Here is an 8,575-nt window from a genome sequence, read left to right as displayed (position 1 = left end):
CGTCTAACCTCACAGGAGGCTTCAGGATATTATATATGATACTGCAGCAGAAACCTTATTATTGTGATCAATAAAAGTCTTGTTACCTACATTGAGACTCTGTTGTACTTTGATTTAACATCTGGTTCAATGAAGAAATACAGTAATGTCTTTAATCGAAACAGTGGATATGTCAATATTAGATCAATAAGTCACTAATGAAATATTTAGGGTTAGGGTTATGGTAAGGTATGAAAGTTGCCACCATTTTGCAAACTGTTACAATTGAATAACCAAATGAATATAAGGGCTCTTGAATATCAGATGATGTTTTTAATAAAGTTCATGCAGCTATATACACTCACTGAACACTTTATTAGAACACTATACTGATACTGGGTAGGGTCTCCCTTTATTAGGAACACTATACTAATACTGGGTAGGGCCTCCCTTTATTACAACACTATACTAATACTGGGTAGGGCCTCCCTTTGCTCTCAATACAGCCTCAATTCTTCGTGGCGTTGATTCCACAAGATGTTGGAAACATTCCTTTGAGATTCTGGTCCATGATGACATGATTGCATCACGCAATGCAATTGCAGATTTTTCAGGTGCACTTTCAAACTGTGAATCTCCCGCTCTACCACATCCCAAAGGTGTTCTATTGGATTCAGATCCACTGAAGAACGCTGAACTCATACATGAAACCAGTCTGCATGTTCATGAAACCAGTTTGAGATGATTTTTGCTTTGTGACATGGTGCATTATCATGCTGGAAGTAGCCATTAGAAGATGGGTAAATTGTGGCCATGAAGGGATGCACATGGTCAGCAACAATACTCAAATAGGCTGTGGCATTCAAGCGATGATTGATTGGTGTTAACGGGCCCAAAGTGTGCCAAGAAAACATTCCCCACACCATGTGTGTCATGTTCTGTATGCATAAAGTCTGGGCTCTAAGATGACCCTCACTTGTGCTTCTATCATACAGTGAATATGATTTTGCATGAATCATACAACCAACTTTCACTGTCTGGGAGCACCTCTCAGTGGGTCACACACTCACTCAGAGAGAGAGAGAGAGAGAGAGAGAGAGAGAGAGAGAGAGAGAGAGAGAGAGAGAGGGAGAGAGAGAGAGAGAGAGAGAGAGAGAGAGAGAGAAGAGGGAGAGAGAGAGAGGGAGAGAGAGAGAGGGAGAGAGAGAGAGAGAGAGAGAGAGAGATCATGGAGTGCTCATCCCATGTGTTCGTCAAAGAGTTCAGGTTACAACCAGGAGGCATTCAGGGAATGGAGCTCAGCTCAGACCGTGGAGAACTGCTTAAACACCACCTAGCGTCATGTGTGGTCCCAACGGAATTCTGTCAGTGTGTGTGTGTGTGTGTGTGTGTGTGTGTGTGTGTGTGTGTGTGTGTGTGTGTGTGTGTGTGTGTGTGTGTGTGTGTGTGTGTGTGTGTGTGTGTGTGTGTGTGTGTGTGTGTGTGTGTGTCCGCTGACAGATAAGAGAAGTCAGTCAGATTCGGACCAGCACTCATTACTCAGAAATTAATCCTAGTGTCTCATCCAGTGTTTCAGGAAGTTATTAGATGTGCTTAACTGTTAGTACAGCATGTCAAAGAACTGAACACTGTAATCATTGGGACATATTAACATGTATCACACCATGAGTCATTTCAAAAGTGTGTGTGTGTGTGTGTGCGTGCGTGCGTGCGTGCGTGCGTGCGTGCGTGCGTGCGTGTGTGTGTGTATAAAACTGTTTGGATTTAGCAATGGAAGCTTCCATGGCTGCATGGTCATATGGCTGCAGTGATGTCATCGGTAATATTTTTGGCCCCAATTGCAAGTGGGCAGGCGTGAAACCCCTTGGTGAGTGTGTGAGTGTGTGTGTGTGTGTGTGTGTGTGTGTGTGTGTGTGTGTGTGTGTGTGTGTGTGTGTGTGTGTGTATGTGTGTGTGTGTGTGTGTGCGTGTATGTGGGTGGGCTCAAGCAGTCTGCAGGGTCAAGGTTCTCTCTCGCTAACTGAAAGCTTACGGCGTACTGAAAAGGTTCCAGTCAAACTGTGAGCAATGACAAACACTTCTACAATAATCAAAATATTGTCTGAACCACACAAGCATTTATATCTTTACTGTACGTGTCGCATGATTGATTTAACATTTTCTTATATTTTAAGAATACATTTATCGCTTTAATTTTCTTAGAAATGCTAATTCCCATCTTGGTCTAATGTAAAGGAGGTAGTGGTTTGTTAATTAAATGGGCAGTGTGTGTAATAGCATTAGGGCGGGGATGGGAATTACAAGGCTAATTACTTTTAGCTGTTTTTACCGACACGTCCAAGATACACTTCAATTATAGAGGAGAATGACATGACCTTGGTTTATGCAATATACACTATAACACAACTACACAAAACATTATACAGTATGTTGCACAATATGTACAGTGTGCAGACAATATGTAATGTACGATAGTCTGATGGTTTCACACTCTAGAGCCAAGCTTCAGTTACATTACAAACCGTACCAGGGGAAGGGAAGGTTCTCACTGAGTGGGTCACATTCATTCAGGGTGAGAAACATTCAAGTCTGTGAGAGATCACTCTCCTTCATCACTCATCTCAAACATCACTTATGGCCTCTTTAGCAACGTCTGAATGGTGCCTTTGTTGGGCCCCTGTTTGGCATCTTCCCACTTCTAGCAGGGGGGGAACATCCATGCAGCTTTGGCTAAGGACCCTCCTAAGGACCCTCCAGTGAGCTTAGCAGCACAGCTGGTGTCTATAAGCCAGCCCAGACATTGACTGATTCACTTACTGCAGGTGCATCGCCCAGCTAGCCTGCTCGGCTCTACGCTGCCCAGCTAGCCTGCCCTGATTTACTCTACTCTGCTCTACTCTGTCAGACCTCTGCCAGCTAACCCAGCTAACCCAGCTATCTCTGCTAACCTCTGCCAGCTAACCCAGCTAACCCAGCTATCTCTGCTAACCTCTGCCAGCTAACCCAGCTAACCCAGCTAACCCAGCTATCTCTGCTATCCTTTGCCAGCTAACCCAGCTAACCCAGCTATCTCTGCTAACCTCTGCCAGCTAACCCAGCTATCTCTGCTAACCTCTGCCAGCTAACCCAGCTAACCCAGCTAACCCAGCTATCTCTGCTATCCTCTGCCAGATAACCCAGCTATCTCTGCTAACCTCTGCCAGCTAACCCAGCTAACCCAGCTATCTCTGCTAACCTCTGCCAGCTAACCCAGCTAACCCAGCTAACCCAGCTATCTCTGCTAACCTCTGCCAGCTAACCCAGCTATCTCTGCTAACCTCTGCCAGCTAACCCAGCTAACCCAGCTAACCCAGCTATCTCTGCTATCCTCTGCCAGCTAACCCAGCTAACCCAGCTAACCCAGCTATCTCTGCTATCCTCTGCCAGCTAACCCAGCTAACCCAGCTATCTCTGCTAACCTCTGCCAGCTAACCCAGCTAACCCAGCTATCTCTGCTAACCTCTGCCAGCTAACCCAGCTAACCCAGCTATCTCTGCTAACCTCTGCCAGCTAACCCAGCTAACCCAGCTATCTCTGCTAACCTCTGCCAGCTAACCCAGCTAACCCAGCTAACCCAGCTATCTCTGCTCTACGCTTCTCTCAGACCCAGCAGTTACTCTCTGTCACCCTGCTGCTAGCTTCCCAATGTGATTTACCACTGGGTTTATGTTGATATAAAGCAACACTACTGTACATAAGTAGCGACACAGGGCTAACAACAAATATGGAATTTTAAATGTGATAGTGGGGGGGTTGTCTGTGATAGTGGGGGGGTCGTCTGTGATAGTGGGGGGGTTGTCTGTGATAGTGGGGGGGTCGTCTGTGATAGTGGGGGGGTCGTCTGTGATAGTGGGGGGGTCGTCTGTGATAGTGGGGGGGTCGTCTGTGATAGTGGGGGGGGTTGTCTGTGATAGTGGGGGGGGTTGTCTGTGATAGTGGGGGGGGTCGTCTGTGATAGTGGGGGGGGTCGTCTGTGATAGTGGGGGGGGTCGTCTGTGATAGTGGGGGGGGTCGTCTGTGATAGTGGGGGGGTCGTCTGTGATAGTGGGGGGGGTCGTCTGTGATAGTGGGGGGGCCGTCTGTGATAGTGGGGGGGTCGTCTGTGATAGTGGGGGGGTCGTCTGTGATAGTGGGGGGGTTTCTGTGATAGTGGGGGGGTCGTCTGTGATAGTGGGGGGGTTGTCTGTGATAGTGGGGGGGTTGTCTGTGATAGTGGGGGGGTTTCTGTGATAGTGGGGGGGTTTCTGTGATAGTGGGGGGGTCGTCTGTGATAGTGGGGGGGTTGTCTGTGATAGTGGGGGGGTTGTCTGTGATTGTGGGGGGGTTGTCTGTGATAGTGGGGGGGTTGTCTGTGATAGTGGGGGGGTTGTGTGTGAATTTTGGAGCAACCTGATAAACCTGAATTACCTTGGTTATGAAAAGCAAGACAGCTTGGTCCATGTATGTATACTGTATGAGTTAATATGAGCATATATGACAACACTGTAGACTTCTTACCGCCCATATCTTCCCCATCTGCCAAACTGGAACCGGGAAACTAGATATAACCGGCCCATAAAGCTCTATCAATGTCCCATGACACCCACTAGTTTAGAACTATGAATACCAGTACAGTAAACTCCATGTGCACCTCAAAGGTTTATAGACTCCCTCAGTGGTGGACTTGGAGTCTGCTCCCTCATATGGAACCCATTACACAGTTGCAAGAAACAGATTTTCTTTCGGCTCCTCTTTGAGTGTCAGGGAGAGGGAGAGAGAGAGAGAGAGAGAGAGAGAGAAAGAGAGAGAGAGAGTAAGGTCAACTACATGTTCATGTGGGAAGGTGTTTGCATATATACACAGTGTAACCCTATCACAGGCCAGTTTGCACAGTGAGGTACAGTAAATCATACAGTACGTTATTTATGTCAGTTCATCCCCGTTGTAGGTGAGAAGGGAGTGAGGATCTGTGTAGAATTAGTGATTGACGGCTGGACACGCTGGAGGTTAAGATGAGAGTCTGTGTGGTCCCAGACCCCACCAAACCTTCCATGTGTTTCACATGAGCCATGTACCGAGGGAGAATGGAAAAGGGGGAAAATACAAAGATATCCAGTGTAAGATTCACACATATTCACTCTCTAGGTACTTCAAAGATAAAAAAAATAAAATAAAATAAAAGGTTGTGATATCATCATATAAAAACGCTGATGTTATTGACCATGTGAGTCACACATCGTTCGTCGACGCTGAATTGATTTTTAGATAAAGAAAGAAGTAGTTTAGAGACACGTCACAATGACTCGCATTTCCAGCTATGTGGAGAAAAAAAAACATACAAGTAGACGTAATTCTGTACGTTGTCCTCAGCCATATGTACAGTATTGCAGTGCCAGTAGCTGTATGTTTGCCGTACGGTTCCTGTCAGATGCCTAGTGAGCCATATGGGCTTCCATCCTGTTAGCGGTGGAGCTGCTGTTAGTACCAAGTGAAAGGAATGCAGCACAGTTATTGTAAGTAGGTACTTATGTAAACTTAATTAATAAATTATGTATTTAGATATTTTATCAAAATGTATATATGTTATGAGTATTTTCATATAAGCCTATGAATATTGTCCTTTAAAGGAGCAGGACGTTTGATGGAAATCTGCCACCTCTGGCCACCGCGACGAAAATCTGTTTGATTCCCCCAAAATGGACTTGCAGTGTCGGACATTAGCTGTTGTGTTCCTACCCCTGGCAGTAACAACATTTTTATACGCAAACCGAGTGTCTCATTCCCTGATTGCTGCGGATTAAACATAGCCAATACAACCATTATGAAGCTTTTAGAAAGCCTGAATGTTACATACAGTACTAGACCTTTAAGAGGAAACAAACTGTGGGTATGGTTTATTCAGCATGCGTCTCAGAGAACGGAAAACAAAGGGGAAGAACTGGTTTCACACTTCTTCACGCTGGACTTCCACCTTAGCCGTCGACCTTAACCTTCTGCTCCTCAGTGGAGGTGCCAAAGGTCAAGCAGAGATGGAGTGAGTTTCAGGCTTGAGAACCAGAGCACGTTTGACCATAACCATGTCTAATACCAGACCCAGGGGATGGCCTTTACCTGTCCACCTGGACACACACACAAACACACACCCACACACAGATGCAATCAAGCACACAGGCAGGCATGCAGGCACACACACACACACACGCACGCACGCACGCACGCACACATGCACGCACGCACGCACGCAAAAGACCAGACACATGGAAACACTCTTACACTCTCAAAATATTCTCTCACACAGCAAGTATACACTTGCATACAACCTTAGCACAGAACACGCACTGTCAAAAACTAAAACCAAATTGTAATTATCCCTTGTGATCAGATATGGTACACACTGCGTTCAGAAAGTATTTTGACCCCTTCGCTTTTTCCACAATTTGTTATGTTACAGCTTTATTTTAAAATGGATTAAATTCATTTGTTTTCCTCATCAATCTACACACAATACCCCATAATGACAAAGCGAAAACAGGTTTTTAGAAATGTTTGCTAATTTATTAAAAATAAAAAACTGAAATATCACATTTACTTAATTATTCAGACCCTTTGCTATGACACTCAAAATGGAGCTCAGGTGCATCCTGTTTTCATTGATCATCTGTGAGATGTTTCTACGACTTGATTGGAGTCCACCTGTGGTAAATTCAATTGATTGGACATGATTTGGAACGGCACACAGCTGTCTATATAAGGTCTCACAGTTGACAGTGCATGTCAGAGCAAAAACCAGGTCATGAGGTCGAAGGAATTGTCCGTAGACCTCCGAGACAGGATTGTGTCGAGGCACAGATCTGGGGAAGGGTACAAAAACATTTCTGCAGTATTGAAGGTCCCCAAGAACACAGTGGTCTCTATCATTCTTAAATGGAAGAAGTTTGGAACCACCAAGACTCTTCCTAGAGCTGGCCGCCGGCCAAACTGAGCAATAGGGGGAGAAGGGCCATCGTCAGGGAGATGACCAAGAACCAGAGACTGGAAGCCACTCCTCAGTAAAAAGCACATGATAGCCTGCTTGGAGTTTGCCAAAAGGCACCTAAAGGACTCTCAGACCATGATAAGCAAGAAACCAGGCACCGGTCAACCTGGCCCACTGACGCTCCCCATCCAACCTGACAGAGCTTGAGAGGATCTGCAGAGAAGAATGGGAGAAACTCCCCAAATACAGATGTGCCAAGCTTGTAGCATCATACCCAAGAAGACTTGAGGCTGTAACCGCTGCCAAAGGTGCTTCAACAAAGTACTGAGTCAAGGGTCTGAATACTTATGTAAATGTGATATTTAAGTTTTTTATTTTTAATAAATTAGCAAATTAAATTATTTCTAAAAACCTGTTTTGGCTTTGTCATTATGGGGTATTGTGTGTAGATTGATGAGGGGGAAAAATGAATTTAATCCATTTTAGGCTGTAACATAACAAAATGTGGAAAAAGTGAAGGGGTCTGAATACTTTCCGAATGCACTGGATGCACGCGTAGACACACACCCACACGCACACACACACAGCGAGCATTGACATGCACACACACCCACACGCACACACACATACACACACGCACACACACACAGCGAGCATCGACATGCACACACACAGATATTGGAGAGACGCCACTGAGAAACTCCTGGTTCACCTGAAGGGGCCGAGCATTCCAGGCCTCTCAGTCAGAAGCTTGACAAGGGGAATGTCTCAATTCAGCTGTACACTGTGTATCAACACCAGATTGATCCTTATCAATGCATCTCTTTTCATGCTGTACAGACAAGACTTATAACGTAAATTACAACCACAGATACTACAGTATGTGAGGGTCAGATGAGGAACCCTGAAAGGGCTTATGGGGAAAAAGAAGCCTCGCGGTAACATGTATCCAAAACTGCAGAAGCTACTTGACCCGAGAGTTAATTCACTGCACATGGGAAAACCTTAAAGTACCATCATCAGTTAGACATGGCCCTACCAACCCCAACCCCAACCCCTTGGGCTTCCTACGGGACTCTCCGGCACTAAACTATGATCTCAAGCATATATGCCAATGCCACTCAACCAGGAGGGTACAGTACAATGTCTGTCTAGTCGCTCCTCCAGATGTCTGTCAGATCTGTCAGATCTGTATAAGGCCCAGGCAGAGTGCTCCCAGCCCTGGCGAAGGCTGTCAGGGGTTCAGCCAGAGTTCACAGAGGCTCCTGCCACCACACCACACAGGCCCGGGTAGCCTCTGTGTCTACATGTGGCACTCCAATGTGTTCTCCGGGACATCAAGGACGCCAGGGGAGAAATAGGAGAAGCGGCTCATTGTAATGCATGGAATAGAATGAGGAATGGGATCAAAGACACGTGTTTGATACCATTCCTCATTCTATTCCATGCATTACAAGGAGCCGGTGTAAACACATGTGTTTGATACCATTCCTCATTCTATTCCATGCATTACAAGGAGCCGGTGTAAACACATGTGTTTGATACCATTCCTCATTCTATTCCATGCATTACAAGGAGCCGGTCCTCCGATTTCTGCCTCCG

Source organism: Argentina silus (assembly GCF_951799395.1).
Source record: "Argentina silus genome assembly, chromosome: 12".
Taxonomy (NCBI): domain Eukaryota; kingdom Metazoa; phylum Chordata; class Actinopteri; order Argentiniformes; family Argentinidae; genus Argentina; species Argentina silus.
The sequence above is the reverse complement of the archived record's forward strand: the minus strand, read 5'-3'. Positions refer to the sequence as shown.